Here is a 26382-nt window from a genome sequence, read left to right as displayed (position 1 = left end):
GGCTTTGTTTAGTCCACACATCTCAAGATGAGTCTTTCAGTCCCTAAAATCATCCATCTTGATGCACCATCCAGGTAGGATGTACAAGTGGAGCCCAGGTCAATGTAGCAGTGTCTGTAATCCTTAAGACCACACATCATCAAATGTCATGCTGTTGGACTGATGGGTTGAAATGGAGAAATGTATCTGTTGGCTTTTCTGAAGTGCTACTTTACTGTTGCAGTGTTTAAACAACCCACACCCCAATCCTCTGGGACAAGGAGCATTTCCAAAAGTGAATATAAATTATGGAATGGAGTAAAAGGATGTATTGATACATTGGATCTATTAAAAGATTTAAGCATTACAATGCTTAATTTTTAGGCTTCCCAGAGAAGAATCCAGAACTCGTGCCAGGTGCCCAGGGTCTGCTTGTACTGCACAGTAACAAGCACCTCAAAGCAGGATCTAAAAGTATAACACATTGCAGAGAGAGTTGCCCATAGTCAGCATGTTCAACCTCCCTTTACCTTGGGATACCCAGTAAGAGATACCTGAAATTTTGCCCCTGTCCAGGCTTTCAATTCAGTTAGAGATTCAGCATTCCCTCTGTAAGGTTGGCTCATGTCTAAAGACTGCTCAGGAACCTGGACTCAGCCTCCCAAGTGCTTCCCCTGGGGTGTCAGCAAGATACCTTGACAAGCACTGAGGAGTCAAAGCTTTTTACTGGGCTGTGGCATTAAGTGGCTCACTGAAAGTTGCACACCAGCTTCTGGCCAATCCAACATTGTCTATTGAGTCTCAGGACAGAGCTTTCAGGAGAAAGCATGTTCTTCATAGCTTCTTTTCTAGAGTTAAAATGCTGTATGAGTAAGAGGATGCTGTGGGTAAGCAGAAGGCAGCCTGGAGCCAAGGTTCTCCACTTCCTGGGTATGTGCTCTAGGTGCTAGCAATTTTTCCAAAACATGGACTGTGCACTAGTGACTAGTGCAGTCAAAAGGTGTTACAGCTGATCAGATCACACTAGGAAAAACAGGCTCTAGATTTTGTACCAAACAGTCTTGGGTTGGAGACAGAAAACTGCCTGGGAAGCTCAGCTAAGGACACAGTGCTGCTGTATATGTCTCAATCAGAACATTAATTCTGCGTAAGGTTCACAGGAAGGTTGTTTTAGGAATGTTCAGAGTTAGGTTGGCTCTCATTACTTTCACTTTATGAGGCAGTTTCTCAAATCTGAAACAAATGGGATGAAACTAGCTAGAAGGATCATGCTTGGCACCAGAGCCTGAAATGCCAGAGTCATAGAATCACAGTATCACAGAGCAGTCTGTGCTGGAAGGGACCTTCAAAGATCATTTAGTTCAAAACCTTTGCCATAGACATGGACATCTTTCACTAGATCAGGTTGCTCAAAGTCCTGTCCAACATGAACTTGAACACTTCCAATGATGGGGCACCCACAGCTTCTCTGGGCAACCTGTCCCAGTGCCTCACCACCCTCATTGTAAAGTATTTCTTCCTATGTCCAACCTAAACCTATCTTTCAGTTCAAAACCACTTCCCCTTGTCCTGTCACTACAGGCCTGGGTAAAAAGTCTTTCTCTGTCTTTCTTATAAGCCCTTATATATTGAAAGGCCAGAATAAGGTCTCCTCGGAGCCTTCTCTTCTCCAGACTGAACAACCCCAACCCTCTCAGCCTTTCTTCAAAGTCCCTTCCTTCCAGAACTGTCCTTTCTGAACGATGGCTATACCCACAGGCAAGGCACAAATCTACTGCTTCATTTGCTTGAGCAAACTGCACCCCCGCCTCCTGCAGTACACACTTCCCTTTGTAAAAGAGACTTCTTGGGTTTCAGTTCTGAGTTTGTTTACTTGACTCTTGGCAATATTGGCCCTTTCCTCAGCCTATTCTAGCTTATTCTGTGCTTTTCTGAATTTGGAGAGATTTGTATTGGCTTGTTCATCCTGAGTTGGCAAAACAAAAGGAACTAAAAGCCACCTGCCAACATGCTGGGGCACAGAGCCAACTTTTAAACTGACAGTCCTAGAAAATGGTAAATAAGTATTTGCTTCAGTTTAGTGACTCACAGCTTCCTGAGCTTGTCTTTTGTAGGATTTGATTTTCATCTGCTGTTTTTCTACCAGATCTTGTAACCTTATCACGTTCTTCCTGTGTTGTTCATTCTGTGGAAAAGGAATGTGCAATTACACGTTCTTGGGAGACAAAACATCAGGAGAATTGCTTTCTATTTATACCCACCTTGAAAGTAAGCTCTTTGACATGCCGTTCATATTTGCAGATGTTTTTCATAGCCTCTGTGGATTGTCTATGTTCTTCTTCCAGCTCAGCTTCTAACTCTCATATCTGATGACTCAATCAACAATTGGCTTGTCCCTCACACAGGACTCAAAGAAAGGTGTCTTTGACACCCATGTTCAGTGCTGGTACCCACCCTGGCCTCCACCTTCAAGAATTGTTTCTTGCTTCCCTTCAGAGCCAACTGCTTGGCCTCATCCCAAGGGTGCGGCAGGTTCTTCATTGTCTGGTCCGTGTTCTTCTTCATCCTTTCCAGGTAGGTGCTGGTGTCCTGCTGTTTCTTCAGCTCTTCGGCCATCATGGCAACCTCTGGGGAGAGAGGACACAATAAACTGGAAGAATGTGAAAGAATGGTGCATGCCGTGCACCATTTGAGGATATATTCCTGGTTCCTGCTGACCATTCCTGCCACCATATTTCCTGATTCATTTTTTTCTGTGACATAATAGTGGCAGAAACATGATAGGAAATATTAGGAAAAAGGATGAGAAAAAATGTGCCTCCATGCACACGTGGAGCTTGGCATGACAGAAAGAGTAAATACCCTATCCCACTGTATGGTCATTACTATAACCTTCACTGACACCCAGGTGCCATGGGTAGAGCAGGAGCCAGAGCAAAGCCTGGGAGCAGGGCATGGCACAGCTGAAAGGCTTCTCTGCATAACACGTGTGGAGCATGATGGAGTCTGCATGCTGTGCCTTAGTGCACGCCCTGTTATTGCCACAATGGTCTGGATGGCTAGTGTTACAAGGCAGAATATAGTTTAAAACAATCTGTTCTCTAACACAAAACTAGGATGTATTTTGCTCTCAAACATTTGATTTCTAAACAAACAAATTAAGCATTTTGGTGAAATACTGAGTGTCGTTACTTACAAATAATCTAAAATGTAACAATTTGCTTTGGCAGCAAAATACCTGAGAAAGTCTAAATTAAAAAATGTGAGAATAAAATAATGGCTTTAGAAATTTAATGTATATATAAAAATGTGCGTGTACAATTCATTGCAATGCTCTACCTCTGTTTTGTTCAAACAAAATACAAATGATCTAATTTTATTCATTTTCATGAGCAAGTGGAGAAGTTTTCCTTCTATTTTAACTCCAAATAATGTTTTTATGTGTTCATATTTTGTTTTGATCCATGCAGTAAAAATCATTAACACGTTGGGGCCCATGATACACCAGCCCTATTGCCTGGCTGAGCTTCACTGGCCTTGCATAGAATCATAGAATCATTAAGGTTGGAAAAGACCTCCAGGATCATCAAGTCCAACCATCAACCCAACACCCCCAGGCCTCCTAAACCATGTCCTGAAGTGCCATGTCTATATGTGTTTTGAACACCCCCAGGGATGGTGACTCCCCCACCTCCCTGGGCAGCCTGTGCCAATCCCTGACCACTCCTTCAGGAAAGAAATTTTTCCTAATCTCCAACCTAAACCTCCCCTGACGCAGCCTGAGGCCGTTCCCTCTCGTCCCATCACTGGTGACTTGGGAGCAGAGACCAGCCCCCCCCTCACTCCAGCCCCTCTCAGGGGGCTGCAGAGAGCGAGAAGGGCTCCCCTCAGCCCCCTCTTCTCCAGGCTAAACCCCCCCAGCTCCCTCAGCCGCCCCCCAGCACACTTGTGCTCCAGACCCTGCCCCAGCCCCGCTGCCCTGCTCTGGACACGCTCCAGCCCCTCAAGGCCCTTCTTGTCCCGAGGGGCCCAAACCTGAGCCCAGCATTCGAGGTGGGGCCTCACCAGTGCCGAGTGCCCAGTAGTAATTTTATTGTGTTAGGTTGTAGGCAATGATACTTTAAAATTTCCAAAAGTGGTTTTTAAATGAACTGAGACCCTGATAGATTTTGAAGCCTTAGCATGTGCTCAGCAGTTAGCACTACCTTGATCTCTTTCTCCAGCTGCCTTTTAGGTTTGCTGTATAATTGCCTGCTTGCTTCTGCAATGTTATGGTTTCTTTCTTTTCGAGTTGATGGCTTAGTTCACCTGTGACAAGAGAAGACAAGTTTCCAGTACTGCCCAGATTAAGCATCCTGAAAACATTCATATATAAATAATAATCAGTAATAAGTGGAATCATACAACGTTGTTTATCTTAACAGTTTTTACTTTTATGTATATAATTTTACAATTCTTATTTTACCATTCTCATTGCAGATAATCTTTTACCATGTCGTCTTTACTCTTAGAGTAATGCAGAGTTTAGTAATAAAATTATGTGGCAGAGATAAGTCTCCTCCAACACTTATCTATTCTATCTCCTTCAGTAGTACTCCTATTCTACCTTAATCATGAGTTTTTTAACCCACAATTCTCTCAGCTTTAACTGCTTAAGTGCATAGCACTTAGTTTCTCTAGGGTTTCAAACCTTCCTTTCTCTTTCCTTTCCTGTTTTTAACACTTCTAAATTTCTTCTATAGTAGCATCCTTTTCAGAAAGAATATTAGGGTAATTGGCAATCCTCTCTCTAGGCCTAGATGTTTCTCTTCAAGTTGTATTACTCTTTCTAGCTTATTCTGTATTTTCTTCCTATTCCATTTTACCACATCTTCTACTAAACACTTTAATACTCTCCACCACTTTGCACAGGCTTAGTAATTTCTTCTGCTTTCCTACCCCTGTTATCTATGTCTACTTGACCTCTCCTTTCTCTATTCATCCGCTTTGGAAACCACCTCTTATCTGCTGTTCTTATGCTGGGTTACTCTTAAGTCTCTGGTCTTGCTTGGCCCTCATAGGGAACTTTCCCCTTTTTCCCTTCTCTTCCTTTTCTCCTAAACACACTTCATAATAGTAATATTCTTACTGATTCCGGGTAGGTTTCCCTACTTTTTTCCACACAGACCTTTGCAATATATAGTCTGGTGCATTTGGGCACCCAGTGCTACAAGGAACCCAACTCATCATTGCTGCTGCCAGAGGACGAAAGCTACCTGTGCTCCATCAAAACTGGGTGACTGGCACATGGTGTTTTGTCCTGCCCATATCTGAGCGACCCCACATCGTCTACCAACTTGCGGATTAACGTTAGTGCTCCAATGCCATTTTTGCCTTACCTATCTGTTGGGCAATTTGACTTAAGGCCTCATCAAGGAGGCAAAATAATGATCCCTTAGTGCTTGATGTTTAACCTGGCTAAGAGCTCCTGTAGCACAAAGGCTAATCAGTTTGCCTAATTCATTCCTACTTTATTAAATGTTTGAAGCCCGTTCTAGAGTCCAGCCCACAACTGTACTATCTTTTAGTGACCCAAGATATGCAGCTAACTGTGTTACATCCTCTGGTGTCATTTCTTTTAATGTAACAAAACTAGTTTGATCGGCAGTACCTCTCTGCTGTGGGATGGTGGCACTACTCACTGTATATGCTGCTATTACCACCTCCTCTTCTTTTTTTCCATTCATATGTATTATCCCAATAAGTGTTTTCTCCTGACTCCTATTATAATTCTCCATCACTTTCTGCAGATCAGGTCTTTTTCATTTTTGCATCCCAATCTGCTTTTTGCAAGCAACTAATTTTAGTTTCAAATTTTTTATGATCAGTTCCCTTTGGAGCTCTCCCTTGCTTTGGGGGAAACCATTGCACAGTATGTTTTAATCCTTAAGAATGCTTCTTTCTTTTTCCAGATTCACCTGATTCTCTAATTCCAGTTGTATACCTTACTACATTTTTGAGCCACTAGGTGATATTCATTTTCTAAAGACACATTTGCTTTAGAAAATTTGCTTAATTGTTTTCTTTAAACACAATTTTCATGCTGAAGCAGTATGATTTTACACTGTCACGCTGGCTCAACTGACACAAAATGCTTCAGCAGCTTCCCATGATTGGTCCTGTGATACAGGAGGTATATCCTAAACTTTCACTTCATAAGCTTTATGATAACTGGAAAACATTTATTCTACATCACCCTCTGTCCTATGGGCTGAAGTAACACATCTCTCCTTTCTTGGAGAGGTGCCTAGAATTCTTGGGACTTCTTACAGCCCTCCAGTATCATCTTTTTCAGACTTTCCCTGAGCCATTTTAGATTTTTTCTCAAACCTTCCATTTCATTCTAGGATTCCCCTCGAGCACTATGCACAATGACATTACAACAAACTAGTCAGATTTTTAGAATCATCTTGCAAGCATGATCAGTTAAAAGATCACTCAGAAGAAAATAAGAAAGAATTTGGTGATGGTCTGTGTGCTCCCACATAACATTCTCCATCAAAAGGTGTAAATTCCTTTTTCCCTGATAAGGGATGGAGATGGGGGAGTCACAGATTACAACCAGTGTTTATCTTGAACACCTTTTATTAATTAAGTTGTGACAATAATTAGCCTCAAGCTGTTACTATTAATGCCAGGAAACTTTGAACACAGCACATTCACGTATTTCTTCATGGCTTACTCACACCCACACAGTCACCCCTAACTCCCCAGTAGGAGCAAAGCCTGTAAGGCCAACCCAGTTCTTTGCTCAGAAGTAGAGGATCATACTGACAGGCCAGTGCTTAGCCAGAAAGACCCTCAGGGGCTCCTGTTTTCATCAGGTGGTATGTATAATCCTGTAGTCTTTGCATACGGCAGCCACCATGCTCTTGGATGTGGTTCCAGTTATACAACCCGTTGTCGATGCAGATGTTCACCAGCCTTGGGCTGATTTGGCAGGTCTTGGTGTTCTGGGTTTGGCAGTTTTTGCAGATTCATCAGGACCACTAGGCTCCAGACATTACCAGATTTTGGGAGACTTCCACATGCTATGCCCTCTTTGGTCTGCTGTTTCCTTGTACCCACATCCACATACAGATGCACCACATACAGATTCACATAATAAAGGGTTTTCAGGGCTGGTGTAGCCCTACGGCTCAGCTGCTCAAACACTATATTTCAGCACTCTCAGATCTGCTACAGTGTAAAATCCCTAAAATTCAGGTTAGTTTAGGCCAATTCAGTGGCGTTTTGATTTAAGATGTCTGACCTTGCAGTCAACCAGACCAAGGACCACTCACACTCATCAGTCACACTGTTCCAAGAAGTCTGCGTGGGAGCAGTAACAAGCTTCATGAGGGTAGCACACACACAGCCACCGTACACACAGCGAGCATGTGCATTCTTGGAGGAGAAAGTGCAGTTCTAACAGGTTGCTCAAATCATTTGGGACTATCCCAAAGTCCCAGTGCCCCTGTATGGACTCAGTGAGCTACGTCACACCACTCTGGGAATTATCTACCCAAGCAAATAATGCTTGCAGTTGGCATATGAACTCATATGTCACTCATTAACTCATTTCCTTCAGTTTATTTCTAATGTTGTCTGTGCCTGTATCAATGAGTCTGGAAGTAGAATACACACTTTGGGAACACTTAGGTCTCACTCATGTAGAGGGTCTCTCTGCTACTGAAGGGAAAAAATATCCCCATAGCAGATCTTTGTGCCTTCCTTAGCAGACACTGTCTGGAACTGGGCCTTTTGAACCACCATCTTATTCATATTTCTCTGGTTTTCCTCAAATTTGGCTTTCATATCTCCCATCTGCTTTTCCAGGGTGCAGTACATTTTTTCCAGATTAGCCTGAAAACAAGTAAGAAAGTGGAATTTGTGTATGCGTGTTTGTATTGCATTAAATTCCCACCAGACAGAAACATTGCCAATTCAAGTATTTCATTTATAAAAAAACACCTTGGACTTAGTTAATTGTCTCTGTACTACTGGCCAAGTCGTCAATCTCCATCTTCAGCTCACTCTTCTCCTTCTCCAGCTTCTGCTTCACCCGTTGCAGGTTGTCGATCTGCTCCCCAAGCTCAGCGGTGCTGTCCGCATGCTTCTTCCGCAGGGCAGCAGCCGTCGCTTCGTGCTGCAGCGTGGCCTCTTCGAGGTCGCGGCGCATCTTCTGAAATTCTGCCTCACGCTTCTCGCTGTGTTCAGTTTCAGTGGTAGTGGCTCCTCCAGCCTCTTCAAGACTTTCACTGATTTCCTCAAGTTCATTAGCCAGCTGTACTGGTTTTGGCTGAGAAGGGGTTAATTCTCCTCACTGTGGGGGGCGGCTGCCTTTCCAGCTTCCCGCGCTCTGCCGCGTGGCGGGGGGGGGGCTGGGAGGGGCGGGGCCATGGTGGGGGCGGCTGACCCTGACTGGCCAATGGCAGGTTCATTCCATACCACGTGACACCATGACCAATATATTGAGGAGGGGCAGTGGCAGCGCAGAGGCGGCGCGGCGGCGGGTCGGCGGGCGGCTGCATCGCGGGCGGTTTGTTTCAGCGGTTCGTTCCCCCTCTCCCCTCCCTTCCCCCTCCCCCGGGGCTTTGCGCCTCTCGTTGTTCTCCTTTACATTGCATTTCTACTGTTGTTTCTTTTAATTTTAATTATTAAACTGTTCTTATCCCAACCCACGAGCGTTACCCTTCTGATTCTCTCCCCCATCTACCGGTGGGGAGTGAGCGAGCGGCTGTGTGGGGCTGAGCTGCCGCTAAACCACGACACCAGCTCATCACAATCATGGAATCACAGAATCATTAAGGTTGGAAAAGACCTCTAGGATCATCAAACCCAACTGTCAACCCAACACTACCATGCTTCCTAAACCATGCAACGTTTCTCTGTTCTTGCCTGCATCGCTTCCTTACCCATGGTCTCCTCTTCCAGCTCTGCAATACAGCCTTATATAATGAGGAAATAGCACATCAGGATTTAATAAAGGAACAGATAATTCAGTGTTTAGGTTAACGCAAAATTGTCATAGTAGAACACCAAGCCCATTGTTCTGGAGACTACACGCAAAACAAAGTCCCTTTGAATTTTACTGTTTTGCCATTCTAGGCAAAGGCTTACCCACAGGAAAAGACTTTTGGATCAGCTCATACTAACACAGCTTTCTGTTTTGTGGGGAAAATTATTACATTGTATTGAGGTAATTTACTGTGACTCAGTCAGAGATTTTATCAGTGGTCAACTGTGGACAAACATTATTCATGCTACTACGGTTTAAACAAGCAAAGAGGAATGATGTAGTAGCTACATAAAGTCTCTTGCCTTCAATGCTCTGATCTTCTGCAATTGAATAACTGAATTCTGCAGTTCCTCAATTTTATTCTGCATCTGATTAAATTAAGAGCCTTTCCTGTGAAGGAAATATTATTTTAATGAAAAGAAAATATGTTCAGTTAAAAACAAACAGTAAATTTGTCACTTTTTTCTCATACTTCCTTAATTTTTCATCTAAATGTTGTTTATCATTTTCCAGATCCACTATGGTTTCCTGGGCAAGTTTCAAGTCTCCTTCAAGCTTTCTCTTGGCTCATTCATGATCCATACAAACTTTTCTTTCCTGTTCTAAAGATGCTTCAACCTGTAACATAAACATATACAAAGATGACTGACAGAACAACTGTTCCTTTTGTTGGACATAGTTCACTTGTTGCTGCAGCTTGATCCTGGCTTTGGTGAGGGTATTAACTTCGTCCTCCTCAAGTTGCAGGTCATCCACTGGCTGCTGGTGGGCTTTCTGCAGGGCCATCTTCTCCTCGACTAACTTCACAATAGTCTCATCCAAACCCGTCATTTCTTCAGTTAGCTTTTCAACCTATTGTAAGGCTTGAAGGTCACTAAAAATTTTGGCTTTCATTTAGGCTAGGGATCACACAAAGGCAATAAACTTGTAACTAGACTACAAAGAGTCTTAATTAGTTGCACAATATGGTCAAACCATACAACATCTCTGCTTATACATCAACCCTTCTGCAGTCACAAAGGAATTCTGAACTTTTATTTCAGTGCATTTTTGTATGCTTTTGGATTGGTTTTCCTGCACAACAGAGGTGACCACACTTAACACCAGGCCCACAGATTTCCTTATACAACATCGTGTTATTGTTCAAGTTGACTGCAACTTTATGTCCTACATGTAGGCAGAGCAACTATTATTAAACACGCAAACAGGAGAAATAAAAAATTACCTTGTTTTCTGTGGCATGCTTTTCCTTTTTGGACTTGGTCAGTGTTAACTCAAGGTAATCAATATCTACAGCTCAGAGCATTCACCCTCCAGTTTCCTCTTTCTGCCTGCCAAATCAGCATTTAACTCCTCTTCGTCCTCCAGTTTTTCCATTACCTCCTTTACTTTTGCTTCCAGCTGGAATTTTGTTTTGATCAGCTGGTCACATCTTTCTTCAGCATTGGCCAAATTTTCATTTTTCTTTTCATAGAAAACAGAAATGTGTTCATTGGTCATACACTGGAACTGGCATTCATAGAAATTACTTGCTCTTTGTGCAACTGGAACATGAAATAACAGAATTTCCATTCAGCCCTTTCCTGAATACTCAGACAAAACGGATGTAATCTGAGGAGCCAAAAATGGTTTTAAATTACGTAATCTGTAATTTCAGTTGCAGATACTTTTTCTCTTGCACCTGATTCACCATTTTTTCTTCCAGTTCTTTACTCTCAGTTTCTGATTTAGTCAGTTCTTTCATTCTCTCAAACTCTTCCTTCATCACAGCCATTTCTTTCTCAGTTTGTACACTTTTTAAGACGAGTTTTATCTTCATCCAGGGCCAGTGCCTGACGTTCATGAACGCACAGATGTTGTACAGGATGCACAAGATGGACTCCCTGAAATCAAAGCTATCTATCGGTACTGTGAAAAAATCTCTTTGAGAAACCAGACCTCGCAGAAGATACAAACCTTTGGTCTAACATTCTTTTCAATTCAAGTCTCTTGAGGTATCCCCTGCATAAAGCCTGTGTCTGTGTGATCAGTTGTCCTAAGCAATCATCTCACATCTCTTCCAGGACACCTAGCAAACCTGCTTTGAAGACCACCTGCAGTAAATGAACAGATCAGTCATTGCTAGGCTTATATTTTAATGCAATGAATGATTTCTCATTGTGAGAAAAATTTAGTATTTACCTTACTGTGTCCAAATTTGTACTGACTATGGTCTATCTCAATGGAAAACAGCAACATTTCACATGCCTTCTTGCTATCAATAAACTGTCCTTCTGAAATGACACCAGCATTCAGAAGGCAGTATCTGACAAAATAAAGGAAAAAATCTTAACTGTCCATATCACTTTAGTGCTCCAGAGAGTACAAGGACAGCTGTTACTTTGAAGATACAGAGGGATGCTGAGTCTGACTCACACCTCCAGCCTTAAAGAGCAAACCAGTAAGAAGCAGGTCAGTTCAGTAGGTTCCCAGCATGTGTTACATCCCTCACTGAGACTGACAGCATGGATGGACTGCTCTGTTGACCTCAGAGAATGCTCATCCATGTCACAGTCATTTACACTAATCTAGGGGGCCAGCTCACTGGGTTAGCTGTAAATTAAAATAAATTAATGGATATTAAGAATAAGGAGACTGCTACAGTTATCTAATCTGACCTCCTGTGTAACACAGGCTCACAGACCTCCCAGTGCCTTGTTCATACAGCTCCCATCTTCTGACTAATCGGGTACATAATTTTAAAAAAAAGACATTTCAGAGAATCACAGAATCCCAGAACGGCAGGGGATGGAAGGGCCCTCTGGAGCTCACCCCGTCCCACCCCTGCTGGAGCAGGCACCCCCAGAGCAGGGGCACAGGGCCGCGTCCAGGCGGGGGGTGAATGTCTCCAGGGAAGGGACCCCACAGCCTCTCTGGGCAGCCTGTGCCCCTGCTCTGGCACCCGCACAGGGAAGGGGTTTGTCCTCATCTTCAGGGGGAACTTCCCGTGTTCCAGCTTGTGCCCGTGGCCCCTTGGCCTGGCGTTGGGCACCGCTGGAAAGAGCCCGGCCCCATCCTCCTGACACCCACCCTTCAGATATTTATAGGCATTGATGAGATCCCCCCTCAGCCTTCTCTCCTCCAGGCTGAACAAGCCCAGGTCTCTCAGCCTTTCCTCACAGGGAGATGCTCCAGTCCCTTCATCATCCCTGTAGCTCTGCGCTGGCCTCTCTCCAGCAGCTCCCTGCCCTTCTTGAACTGGGGGGCCCAGAACTGGACGCAGCCCCCCAGATGTGGCCTCACTGGGGCAGAGCAGAGGGGGAGGAGAACCTCCCTCGCCCTGCTGGCCACACGCCTTTCCATGCACCCCAGGGCACCGCTGGCCCCCTTGGCCCCAAGGGCCCAGTGCTGGCTCAGGGTCACCTCGCTGCCCCCCAGCACCCCCAGGGCCTCTCAGCAGAGCCGCTCTCCAGCAGGTCCCCCCCAGCCTGTGCTGGTGCGGGGGGCTGTTCCTCCCCAGGGGCAGGACCCGGCACTGGCTCCCGTTGAATCCCATGAGGCTCCCCTGGGCCCAGCTCTCCAGCCTGCCCAGCTCTCGCTGGATGCCAGCACAGCCTCTGGTGTATCAGCCACCCCTCCCAGCTTGGGATCGTCAGCGACCTTGCTGAGGGGATGCTCTGTCCCTTCATCCAGGTCATTGATGGATATATGGAACAGGACTGGACCCAGCACAGACCCCTGGGGAACACCGCTAGTGACAGGCCTCCAACCAGACTCTGCCCCGTTGATCATGACCCTCTGAGCTCTGTGGTTGAGGCAGTTCTCAATCCACCTCACCGTGCTCTCATCCAGCTCACGCTTCCTTAGCTTGCCTGTGAGGATGTTATGGGAGACAGTGTCAAAAGCCTTGCTAAAGCCCAGGTAAACAACATCCATTGCTCTCCCTTCATCGACCTAGCCAGTCACGCCATCACAGAAGGCTGTCAGGTTGGTCAAGCATGATCTCCCCTCGGTGAATCCATGTTGACTACTTCTGACTACCTTCTTTTCCTTTACCTGTCTGGACATGACCTTCAGAATGAAATGTTCCATCACCTTTCCGGGAATGGAGGTGAGGCTGGCCGGCCTATAGTTTCCAGGGTCCTCTTTCTTGCCCTTTTTGAAGACTAGAGTGACACTGGCTACCCTCCTGTCCTCAGGCACCTTTCCTGCCCTCCATGACCTTCCAAAGATGATGGAGAGTGGCTTAACAACAGGCTCCGCCAGCATGCTCAGCATTCATGGGTGCATCCCTTCAGGGCCCATGGATTTGTGAGAAACCAGTCTGCCTAGGTTATCTCTGACCCAATCCTCCTCAGCCAAGGGGAATTCTTCCTTTCTCCAGATTTTCTCTCCCACCTCTGGGGGCTGGGATGCCTGAGGGCCAGCCTTCGCAGTAAAGACTGAAGCAAAGAAGGTATTCAGTAACTCTGCCTTCTCTGCATCCTGTGTCACCAGGGCCCCTACCTCATTCAGCAGGTGTTTCCCATAGTTTCCCCAGTCTTTCTTTTACTACTAATGTATTTGAAGAAGCCTTTCTTGTTATCATTTACATCCCTTGCCAGATTGAATTCCAAGTGGGCCTTGGCCTTCCTCGTCACATCTCTGCATACCCTGACAATGTTCCTATATTCCTCCCATGTGGCCAGTCCCTTTTTCCATATACTGTAAACCTCCTTCTTCCATTTGAGCTTTTCTAGAAGCTCTTTGCTCATCCATGCAGGTCTCCTGGCTCCTTTGCCTGATTTCTTGCTCATAAGAGTGCACTGATCTTGAGCTCGGAGGAAGTGGTACTTGAGTACCCCTGCCTTCCAGAGCCCTAGCCCATGCGATTCCTCCAAGCAGGTCTTTGAAGAGGCCAAAGTTAGCTATCCTGAAGTCCAGTGCTGTAGTCCTACTTGTTGCCTTGCTTTTACCACACAGGACCCTGAACTCCACCATCTCATGGTCACTGCAGCCAAGGCTGCCTCCAACCCTCATACCCTCAGCTAGATCTTTGTTAGTAAAAGGTCCAGCAGCACATCTCACCTCATTGGTGCCTCCACCACCTGTGCCAAAAAGTTATCCTCGATGCTCTGCAGGAACCTCCTGGATCATGCACACCTTGCTGTGTTGCTTTTTCAGCAAATATCAGGGTGGTTAAAGTCCCCCATGAGGACCAGGGCCTGTGATTGCAACACTACCTCCAGATGCCTGTAGAAGGTCTCATCCACTTCCTCTTCCCCATCAGGTGGCCTGTAGCAAACACCCACAACAGTGTCACCCATATTTGCCTGTCCCTTAATTTTTACCCATAAGCTCTCAACTCATTCTTTTTCCACCCCTCGGCAGAGCTCGATACATTCCAACGGCTCCCTCACATGAAGTGCAACTCCCCCACCTCGCCTTGCTGGTCTGTCTTTCCTAAAAAGTACACAGCCACCCATGACAGCATTCCAGTCGTGCGAGCTATCCCACCATGTCTGTGATTGCAATCAGATCATGGCGACTGCACACACAGACCTCTAGTTCCTCCTCTTTATTCCCCATGCTGCGTGTTTTGGTGTACAGGTGTTTCAGAGAGGTAACTGAGAATGCAGGTTTCCTTTGAGGGGTGCACAAGGATCCATACACATCCTTGAGGTGGTTGGTCTTCTGATTGTCATCTTCTGAGGCAGCTAAGGCACTTCTGTTGCTGCTCTGGTTGGCCTGGCTCATTCCCCTGTTGGATGTGATGGCATGAGCATTGCCACTTTGGATCCCACCCCCCAAGCCCTTCAGTTTTAAGCCTGCCTCACCAAGTCGGCCAGCCTCCTGCCAAAGATTCCCTTGCCCCTTCCCAACAGGAGGATTCCACCCCTCCCCAACAGGCTGTGGTTGCTGAGGAAAGTCCCATTGTCATAAAAGCCAGAACCCTCACAACAGCACCAGCCACGTAGCCAATAGTTGATTTGCGTTACTCATCCATTACTGGCTGCCCATTCTTCTCTAACTAGTAAAATGGAGGAGACGATGACTTGGGCACCAGTATTTTTCACTTGCTCCCCCAGGGCTTTACAGTCTTCCTTGGTTCTGCCCAGGCTCTGGCTTGCAGCATCATTTGTGCCCACAGGGAGGAGTAACAGCAGAGAGTAATCTGTGCTCTGACAAGGTGTGGTACCCTCTCAGCGATGTCTCAGATCGTAGCTGCTGGAAGGGAGCAAACCTCCCGTGACTCCCTGTCAAGTCGGCAGATGGGTGCCTCAGTGCCTTTTAATAGAAAGTCACGCACTACGAGCACTCAATAAGACTTCTACCTTATTTGAAGCCTTCAAGCCGTTAGAGATCCCAGGTAAAATATTCACCCTCACTGCAGGAAAGGTATACTTCACTTTACCTGGACAACAATCTTTTTCAGGTCCCACCCTTAAACTCTTACTTTGAGTCTGTCTTTTAGATGACAGGTTCCTGCATATTCAGAAATCTTTACACCACAAACAAATCATCTGTCAACATATAGTTTGATTTAAATTCTCTCACTGCACTTGAGTTCACATGTATCCTGTAGCTCTTTTCTGAACCATATCCAGCTTCACGCATTCCTCCTGATGTAAACCAGAATTAGGCATAGTATCTAGCAACACACTTCCTAATCCTACGCTGAGAGATTATTGCACCCCCTATTCTTTTCTGCATGCCTCTGTTTACCCATACACAAATCTGGTCACCCACATCACTGCCTTAGGATGTCTTCAGCTAGTGCCCACAATGCCACGTCTACCCTTTTCAGTGTCCCTGCCCTCCAGGATACCCTTTTCAGTGCTGTCAGTACTTTGTTCTTAGAGATCTGACCCTACATTTGCCTTTGTTCAAATACAACAAGCAGATGACACCAGCTGCATTGCCCTAAATTTAGCAAGCCTTTATAAATGTCTTATTTTTACAGCACTTCCTGAGTTAAAATTGGTTGGTTTTTTCTAATCTACAAATTAATGTAGCTAAAGTGCTATAGAAATGTCAGCATGTAGAAATGTTAGCCCTGTACAAAATGAGAGTGCCATGTGGAACTAATTTGGATGTCCTGCTGAAATCTGTTTTGTTAATGCAGCTACATTTGCAAGACAAGCTTGTAATTTCATAAAAATTGTGGTATCAGGTTTAACACAATTTCCTTTCAGTAAAACCATTCTAGTTGAATTATTAAAACAACATTCTACAAACTTCTAATAGATAGTGATTAAATATAGGATGTGGTATAGGCCACCCTCCATATTTATTCTAAATCATGCATGTGTTAAATTTGAGAATTTAAGCAAAAAATACCCAAGCAGTCAGATGAACATGAATGAATTGAAAATAGGTTTTGGCATACAGTATTCAGGAAGGCATTTGGGTGGGCATTGCCCACACAGACCCTGCTATTAGATGTGTCTTCATACTTTCCATAGTTGTTAAATATGAAAATAGTCCTTTCCTAAGATCTATATCATTGACTTGTTTAGCAAGACTCTTCTCTTAAATGAACTTGGCTTGATGCAAACACAAGAATGTTATTACAGACCTTTGCTTAAAATCCCTATATAATATCTAGTCAGGAAATCCTTTCCTGATGATTCAAATGCCTTCTAGAACACCATTACATCCCAGCTGGTGCAGAACAAGCTTGTGATCCATCAGGCCTATGACAGAGCAACACAGGGATATACTGATTTTTCCAGCATTGTTCAACTGGTCTTTCTGCCAATTTCTAATCTATGTTTTATGAATTACCTTGAGTCTTTGTTTAATTAGGAATGATACAATAAATGAGGATGAGTTGTTAACAAGTTGGACATCAGCTTATTTAGATTTTCCAGTAAAAAAGAGATCATTTGCCACCTACTTTAAGACATAATGCAAATATTCTCAATATGATTTGATTCTAATGAAAAATAAAAATTCAGAAGCTTTTCCTTACTCTTCTAGTGAATATTCTACAGTCCTGTATAAGCAACAGCAAAGTAAATAGCTACTAACAGTGGATACAACTGACAAACTTTCCTCCTATCTTAAAATGAAAATGTGTCCTTAGTGGTTAGAAGCTAATCGTAAGAGCTATTAAACACGACACAGCCAGGTGGATGCTGCACTCCTCACCCTGCCAGGAAGGTCTGAGCCTGTTCCTGGCCCTAGGATATAGATGTGTCCAGCAGCATCAAGGGCTGCCACGTGTAATCAGTGTTGCCCACGCTGACTGCAAAGCGCTGGTTGCCACACAACGCCCTGCACTCAGAGACACACACCCTGGAAGAAGCCAATTACAGCCAAATAAGGGAAGGATGCACCAAAGGTCAAAGCCCAGACAGTTTAGGATGTCTTGAAACTGTGCAACCTGATCAAAGCACATGACTTCCCTTGTTCACCACCATCCTATTGGACCTCATCAGGAAAGCAGAACTCACATTAACCTTTACCGGATCCCAAAGGTAAATTTCCACAGCATCACATGGCAACAGAGAAAGTGAGAATGGTGAAGCAGTGCAGATGGATCTGACAGGACTGCCACCTTGGCATTTTCTGCAGCTGGCCCACGCTGAGCCAGAGAACATACCTACCCGAAAGAGTAGAGACAGTTTGGAAGGAAGAGCCCTTTTTCTTGGTTCCTTCCTTCTTAATGACACCACCTTCAGCTGGAAAATGAGATGACAGTCCAACTGAGGTACTGCTGTAGACCCCTTCAACAGCATTATAATTGTGCATCTAAAACATAGAACACAAATACTGACCCAAAATGTTGATGGCAGCCTACACACCAGATAGACCAGCTGATTATAACAGTGTTGATGGTAAAAGTGAAAGAAAGGCAGAGTAAAGCCATTCATCTGTCTTCATCTGGATGAGCAGAAAGTCCCAGACAGGTTCTTGGTCCTACTAGTTTAATATGTTGTGAACTGGGGGCTGAACATCCAGCCCTGGCAGACAAGAAACAAGGACCATCAAAGAAACAGCTTTTAAGGGATACTTTTAGGTAAGACTCGTACGTGCTTATCCTCATACATGACTTATCCATCCTGAATGCCCCTTGCACCCACTGGGGTTGTGAGCTGGTGCATATAAGTAATACGTGTGTTTATCTCCGTTAATTGAAGCCAAAATTCACAACTCATTTCCAGTCCCGAATCCTACGGCAGAGTAAGAGCAGAAGTGAAGGTGTGCAGATGTGCAGTGGGGTTGTCCAGCATGCAGGACAGGAAGCCCTCCATACATTGAAGATAAATCCGTCTGTCTCCTTGTAGAGACATGGAGTCCCCTGGCTTGTGGCAATCACTCTGGGAGGGGAAGAGGGAGGCGGCAATCGTCGGGAGGGCACATAGTGGGAGGACGGGGGTAGGAGCTCCACCTTGGGAAGTGTTCGGTGGGTAGTTGAGAGGGATGGGCAGAGTGGAGTGAGGATGAGTGCAGTAGTTGGGTGTGTGGCAAAAGGGTTTGGGACAGATGCAGGGCATGGGTAGAGAATGCCATGGCAGTGGGAAGGGGGAAGAGGCTGCAGGGGCTACACTGGAAACAGGGAAGAACTTCTGTCCATACGATGAAAAGCTCAGATTATAGATCAGGATATCTGGCCATCCTGCACCCAGTGAATTTCTCACCTTTCTGTTGAAGATTATTCACAGGATCTGGCCCATACGAGCTGGACTTTCCACATCAGCAAGAACAGCAAGCTGTAAGGCAGAGTAAATTATCCATACCCGCACTTCACCTGCACACACTGCACTGGAATTTACCCAGGGAAGATAAAGTGGAGGTGGAGTAACCCTAGTGCAACACTGTTATACAGAAATAGAAGTGCCGAGTACAGCTTTGGTCACCCAGTCATCGTTGATGCTGGAATGCGGATGACAGAAATATGCACACAATCAGAGCTTTAGTGCTCTGCACAGCCTGAGGCACCTGCCCGAAGGGGAAGCTGCGTGCTTGTGACACATGGCACCAGGACACTGGGCCCTCCATCAGCGAGCTGGCATATTTAGGGAAAAGTTTCCCATATTGATTTTACTGTAAAATGTCACCAGGTGATGGCTGTCCTTACCAAGTGGTTCAGGCTTCTTATTGGAGAGGATGTGGTAACTTCTCTCAGCTTTCAGCTGGAGGGTGACTCTTGACTTTTCCAGCAAATCTGTAATACGTACGCACATACAAATTTCTCAAGCTCTTCTTTACTTTAGAGTAAAGCAGTAAGCCCACCTCATTTACTCACAGGTCTCAATGTCACCAGAGGCCAGCTTCTCAGAGGTACCAAAGTGAATACGAATGAATTTACCCTGGCAAGCAGACAAAAGGTAGTCAGTGCAGCATTCTCAGGGTAACATGCCAGAGCGTTTTTCTTGCTTGAATCTCAGAGACAGCATCTCAGTCTGAATTATCTTAGATATTCAAAGACAGATAAAGCAGAACAGTTTGTTGCAGCCCATGCAGCTATGCGCATGAGCCAGCTGTAAACACATCAGCATCTGACAACCAACCAAGAAATTTGTCAGCAAGAACATTTCTCCCAGCCCAGTGGCTCCCAACTGCCAGTAACAAGCAGGCAAGAAGGATTTGCTGTTTGCAGAAAGGCAGAGAGAAACATGACAACTCACAAAGCGCGAGGAGTTATTTCTCACAGTCTCACAGCTATCCCAAAGGCTTCCACCAGGGGGTCAGTGCTGATGACTTGATCCTTGAGCATACCCTGTGATAATATTTGAATAATTATTGAATAACACCATGGGTGGACTAAGTGGTAAGAAAAAGTTACTATAATGCGGCTTGCCTGATTACATGTGCAACCACGTGCCCTTCATTTCAGTTGTACAGCATTACTGCAGCATCTTTTGACTACAGCACCAAGAACCATCACTGTGTGTAAATGGTGAATAATTATTCTCTTCAGAATTCTTCCCACGGTCAGAGCTCTCATCTCTCAGCCACAGGGACAGACTGGTCCATGTGAAGAAACTGAAGCTTCTGATTCTTCCTGGACACCACTTGCCCAGACTTGGCTTCAGTCCAGGTGAAGCTATACCTGGGCAGTAACAGAGGCAGCTCTGGTGGCTTGTATTTGTTGTGGTCCTAACTGCATATCAGCCTATGGTCTTACTGCCTTTTGAGACAGTGGCTGAAGCTAATAAAAGATATTTCAGATTTTGAGGTAAATGTTTGTCACCAGTACTGTCCATAGCTGCAAGTTGGTGTTGTCCTGAGCTTCCCCTCTGCCAAGCCTCTCTTCCTCACACCTTCCTCCAGGACTCCTTCCTCTTGGCTAGGTCCCCGCTCACTGCAATTGTTGCAAAGTACTGGCTGGCATGCTTCTTGTTCACAGTCTTCCCTGCACCGGATTCTACACTGTCAAAACAAAGCCCGTGGCAGTAAGGAATGGCATTTGGCAGAAGCAGTGTTTCTGACATAGTTTTTTTCCACGAGTCTGTTCAAAATAGAAAAGCTCACCAGTCAGCATGAACTGGTAGGCGTTGTCAGAGATGGAGAAGATGTGTGGCGGGGCCTCCTGGCGCTTCTTGCCTCGGTAGGCCAACACCACCTCCGGGTTGTACACCGGCAGCCACTTGTAGGGGTTGACAGTGACACAGAACAGACCCAAGTAGGTCTGCAGGAAAAACCAGAAAAGTCACTGAAATCCAACTCCTGGCAGTTGGATTTTCTCCTTTGCCATGAGAGGGAACTTACATAGATCATCCAGGAGCTGTAGCGGTCCTTCAAGTTGTAGAGGACAGCAGGTTCACGCAGGTGGGTCAACATGGCCCCATCCTCAATTCTGCCGAACTTAGGTGGGTTCATGGCACATACATCATCAGGTTTGACAGCAACAAGCTATAATTCAGAAAGAAAGAGTTAACCTTGATTCAGTAACTCTCGATGCTCCTTCCATGTGTACACAGAGACACACACACATCTGTAAGGCTGCTCTAATTCAGATTTTTCTTTCTGTGTAACTGTGCAAAACAAGATAAGGCTATTACAGACACTGCTTCCAGACAGGAACTCTACAACATGGGCAATTTACAGGATGTAAACTTAGTGTCCTGGAATGGGTACAACCATGCAGACAGGATTTGTGCTGGACCAGATCCTTCTACACATTATTGCTGCTTATGAACTTTGAGTCGCTGCTGCTCATGGCTGTAATAGCTGGGGCACAACTGCTAGCCAGTCTACCTTTCAGCCTCTGAGATTCACACTGCCAGAGAGACAGGACACTAACTGCACAAGATTCATCAACAGCAAATCCTTCCTTGGAAGGGATTTGATCTACTCCTGCCTGTTGCCATTCCTAACTAAACAAAGGCTCTACCCGTACAGATTAGCACTGTCCACTGGCTCACATTATGGGTGACCATCCTGTCACACAGCCAGAGCCTGTGGATATGTTGGTGGGGGTGGAAGGGGGCAGATGTGCATAACAGCAGATGTACACGCAGCTTCTCTCAGCCACGCTGAACCATGAAGGAGGTTAAAAATCCTGTTGCCATTTCTCCAGATGGCTTTTCCCACTGCTTTTATGCTGCAATTGCTGCTCCCATGGACTGGTCCAAGCTGACTAGTCCAATCTAAGGAGGAAATAGTGTTACGGCAAACATATTTGATTTTGAAATACTGAACACCATTTCCAAGCTCAGGTCCTGACCAGTGGAATGATCTTGGGCTTCTTTTGAGAAAGCAAGAAGTACAGACAAGGTTTTCAAAAGCAACTTTGTGATATGTGTCCCTAAATACCTTTCTAAAGCATTCAAAGAGTAGTGCAATTAGGATTCACAGAAAGTCTCTGTATAGAACAAGAGATAGCATATTAACTGCTACTCATAGGACATATAGAATCATAGAATGTCCTGAGTTGGAAGGGACCCACAAGGATCATTGAGCCCAGCTCCTGTCCCTGGACAGGACAGCCCCAAATTCACACCGTGTCTCTGAGGGTGTTGTCCAACCTCCACCTGGGAGTCACTTTAGAGGCTTCTAACATAATGTCAGTTCAGTGCTCAGGAGAGTGCAGGAAGCTGTAAAATGTTACAGAATATTAGAAAAGAAAGGGAGAAAACAAGAGAAAGTTACGTAGGATGTCCGTCAGCTCATTCACACCTTCGTTACTAATCACACCTCTTAGAAAGGATATAGTTGTACTAGAAATGATCCAGAGAAGAGAAACAAAGACGGTCACAGGTATGAAACAGCTTTTCTATGGAGAGAAGATAACTAGATTGGGATTTGGGGGTGAAAAGGGGACACTTTTGAAGTCTGCAAAGTCAGGAATAGCAGAGAGAACCATGGCCATAGCAAGGAAGAATAAATCTTTTTCTCTCCTTGTGAAAAAATAAGCTGAAATTACCAGGCTGCATACTGCAGAGAAAAGGAAGCACTTCACACATACTTGAATTTTAAACTATGGAAATCTTTCCCACAGGACACTACGGAGGCAACAAGCTCAAATGGGTATAAAAAAGCCAGCCCCAGGGAAAGCAGGTCCTTGTACACGGTAGCCCGCTGTAGCCTCTGCTGAGTCACATACCTGTGATTGCTGGAAGCTGGCAGTGAACCAATGGGTGACTGCTTTATTCTTTATTCACTTTCTTAAAAATCTTGTAGCACCTACTGCCAAGATGTTGGTTGCGGTCATTCTTCAGGCTGCCGCAGCTATTCTTACAAAAGGTATCAGGACACAAGCTGCTAAGACATTTTAGCGGTTTTGCAAAATTAACATCTTGGCGGCTCCTCTAGGAAACTGTTTGCAGCCAGTGACCCTGGTAATAATTTCACATGCAAAGGGGACTTTCAAAGTGGCTGCCTGCTCTGCTACCAGTAGAGGAAGGAATTTATCAGTGGATATGTCAGTGGTAAGATGAGAAAGGGTTAAGAACAGTGGCTGAGGAATGCTAAAACTGGCAAGGCTACAACCCAGCCTGTTTCAGAGCATCGTCTCATCTTTAAAGCCTGAACAGAGAATAATTATCCAATGGATACCTTCATTCCAGCTTCCAGAGCAATTCCTCTGGAGGCTGTGCTCATCACAGTCAGAGGGCAGGGCAGATTTCTTGCCTGAGCTAGTCTGGTGCTTTCTGTGTTCCTTGCACTCCCTAGAAGATGTCCTAGGGCCCTCAGCATGGCAAGGAGTAGGGCCAGGAGAATGCATTTACTCTGCAGTCCTCTGTCTCAACAGTTATCTTCCCATCCTGTGCAGCCTCGATCTTCCCTTTGGAGTGCTCCACCTCGGGCTCAGCCACAAAGCAGTAGGTCTTGGCACCAGACGGCTGGTTCTGTGCTTCTATTCTCTCCTTCTCTGATTTGTGCAGGTACGCTGCAGCCTCACCAAGAACATCCTTGCCAGCATCTCTGCTCATGGCTGAACTGAAAGGTAGACCCTGCTGTGGTGGTCCCCTGTATGGTCCTTGGAGCTGAGCAGAGTAGAGCTGGACGTCCACCAGCCCTCCCAAGCTGGCTACTCTGAGAGCATCCTTCCCATCTCTCAGATGTGTGCCGCAAGGTCTTGAGGGAGGTATTTGCCTCTCAAAGCTGGAATGTACAAAAGCAAAGGAGAACAGCTGCTACCCTTCACGGCCCCAAGGAAAGGAGATCCATGCCTGAAGGAGCAGGGGGGCTCCCTTGGGGGAGTGTGGCAAAGGGGAGGGATCTCTGAAGGATTCATGTAGTCCTTAGTAAGACTGAAGCCTTGAAGCCTGTTTTTCTTCCAGTTTTCCATTTATGATTTCCCCCACTCCCTTTTAAGATGGAGCCTGTCCTAGTCCTCTGGTGAGCAGCCATAGCGGGCAGGAACAGTCAAGTGCTTTGGCCCCGCTGGAACAGCTTATGCAGGGGGAAGGATGGGGACCTACCCACGATGAGCGCAAGGGAAGAGCCACTCATGCCAGTCTGGGCAAGCTATTAGTTTTCATGCCTTAAATTCTCACCTTAACGATCAGTTGACAGAAAGAAGGAAGGAACGGGATATCTCTGATCTCTGAAAGAGAAAGAGTAGAAGGTCAGACTCCAGCTAAGCTACAGCCTCTGAAGGCCCAATACCTCTCTCTCACTGTGAGCACCCACTCCAGCTGAGGACCAGCAAAGTAAACTGCAGATACTAGTCCTTCTCTACCCAAAGAATGGCTCAGCGGGGAATCTACAGCAGATTTCCCAGCACAGTGCTACAGCCTTGCGAAGCTCCAAGCACGGGGAGCGGCACCTGCGGCAGGAGCCCTCCACCCCTCTGTGGGTTGGTCACAGCACGAGCACGGCCAGATCAGGAGCCACCAACAAGGGCATTCTCCCTGACAGCTTTTATAGGCTCAGCCCCTTCCCTATATTTGGAAGGAAAAGATCGACATTCCTGCTTGCTCACCAAGTCATGTTTGCTTTCTGCCATACACAGTACGTAAAGAAAGGAGCCGCTCTCTTTTCCTATTTTAGTACCTCTGTGACCTAACTGTGGTTTGTAGACTCTTTGTTGTGGGAATTTCTTGTACTGGGAACATGCTCTCCTGCCAGCTATGACCACAGCTGGCACTTCACTCACACCTGTTCTCACCTGTATGCCAAAGAAATAATAGTCTGCAGGGGACCTGCCCCACTGCTCCTGCTCACGGCATGCCTGGGCAGAGTCGCACAGTGGCAAGGGAATGCAAAGTATTACCCATGGGGTAGAGGGCAAGGCCATGGGAAGGCAAAAAGGTGATGGGGATTCGTGTACGATCAGTTATGGCAATTTTTCTGGCTTCCCATCACTGCATGGGAGGAGAGACTGTGACTGAAGTATGATGTGAAAAAGCACTGCAAAATAGAGCTTAATCAGAAAGAACACCACCCAAATCTAGCCAGGGATAGACATTTAATGGATGCCAAACACTGAATATGCCACAGAAATTTAGCTTCAGATACCGCTTTGGTTGCCTAGAACGTTCACTACCCTTGCTGCCAAAAGGAGCTATAAAGCCATGTCATACTGTGCTATCACGTTCTTTGACACACCTGACTGCAATTCCCAGGTGAGCAGATAGGCAATGGCTGCAAATTGAGCTTACCTGGCAGGGCAGGAGAGAACAGGAGGCAGGGGCGACGGGAGCCTTCATGCCTGCACAGGCAGAGGTAGCTCCTGGTGCATGAGTGGAAGGGTCTCTGCCGCCCTGAGCCACCCTGCCTGTTGTGGTCATCTTCTGCCACTGTTCAACATCACCTGTTGGCCCTCTGCGCCTTGGACACTCATCCAAGGCTGCAGCACCAGCCCTCCCTCACCAGAACGAAGCCTGCAGCACTTGTGTGAAGCCAGAGGCCTACCCCAAATAGCTCCTGCCACCACCCAAAGCACTGCTCCCAGCTGGGGCACCCGCAACCGCTTCTGCGGCACGAGGGACGTCACCTCATCTTTCAGATCCAGTGGCTGGCCCTGCTTGAGTGTGCCCGGGGAAAGGTGACCCGATGGTCTTGCAGGAGCATCACTGTCACTAGTGATGTGATTATAGGGAACAAACATGTTCCGTGTTGCCCTTAAGGTCACTAAAAATGGACACCACCGCCCCATATCTCACGAACCATTAATTCATAGAACCCCCCTAACACTGGAGGATGAGGGAAAGACTTTTTTTAGTGAGCACCCCCGTGACCAGCCCATCAAACTCAGCACAGTGGATGTAATGGGTGTCTGCAAAAAGCTGAGACACACCAGACCAACGCTCAGTCTGGGGCTTTGTCCTGACACAGAATTGTCACTGTGATTCAGACAGGGCCCTTCCTGCCCCCAGGCATGCCCAAAAGCAAGGGGGCCGGACCTCAGTCCCCACACCCAGCTGCAGGATCAGAGCAAAGGGCACATGCGGGCAGCAAGAGCCACTTTCCCTGATTTCTCTGGCTGGTTGGGGTGCCCAGCTGGGCGCCGAGTGCAGGATTAAAATTAGCAACAAGCAACGACCCACTGGCAGCCCCTGCTGCCAACTAGTGACAGGCGTCTGCTGAGCACCGCACCAAGAACATACGGGGCTGTTTAAAGCCATCTACACGCAGCCATTGCCTCAAACGCTTTAAATCAGGGCCATCCAGTATACCCACAAGTATCACTTCATGTTCTCCCCAGCCCAGCAAGGGTTAGTAGCTAAAAAAATACACATTAATTACTTTCAGATCTCTAAGTAATTATGATCTGTGAACTACACAACCAGCGACAACAGCCGCTATATTATGTATAGCCATTACATGCCTGCTATTTGGAAAGGCCCCACTTTTCATTACAACAGCACGCTCTTATTTCTAGCAGTTTTCTATTATTATATGAAAACATTTCTCAAGATAACAGTTCGTGTTAAATCTTATCAGAAGGTAACCTGGAGCAAGGGCTGATATATAAAAATGTGCCTGTTTGCTACACTGCAAAG

At 46.0% G+C, this 26382-nt stretch overlaps 1 pseudogene; it reads right to left on the bottom strand.

The window, feature by feature from the left end:
- Positions 1–1750: 1750 nt before the first annotated feature.
- Positions 1751–23461, bottom strand: LOC104049270 (myosin-3-like; annotated as a pseudogene).
- Positions 23462–26382: the final 2921 nt, after the last annotated feature.

This window comes from Phalacrocorax carbo, chromosome 16 (genome assembly GCF_963921805.1).
Source record: "Phalacrocorax carbo chromosome 16, bPhaCar2.1, whole genome shotgun sequence".
Taxonomy (NCBI): domain Eukaryota; kingdom Metazoa; phylum Chordata; class Aves; order Suliformes; family Phalacrocoracidae; genus Phalacrocorax; species Phalacrocorax carbo.
Note: the sequence above shows the minus strand (reverse complement) of the source record. Positions and strands in the feature narration are given on the sequence as shown.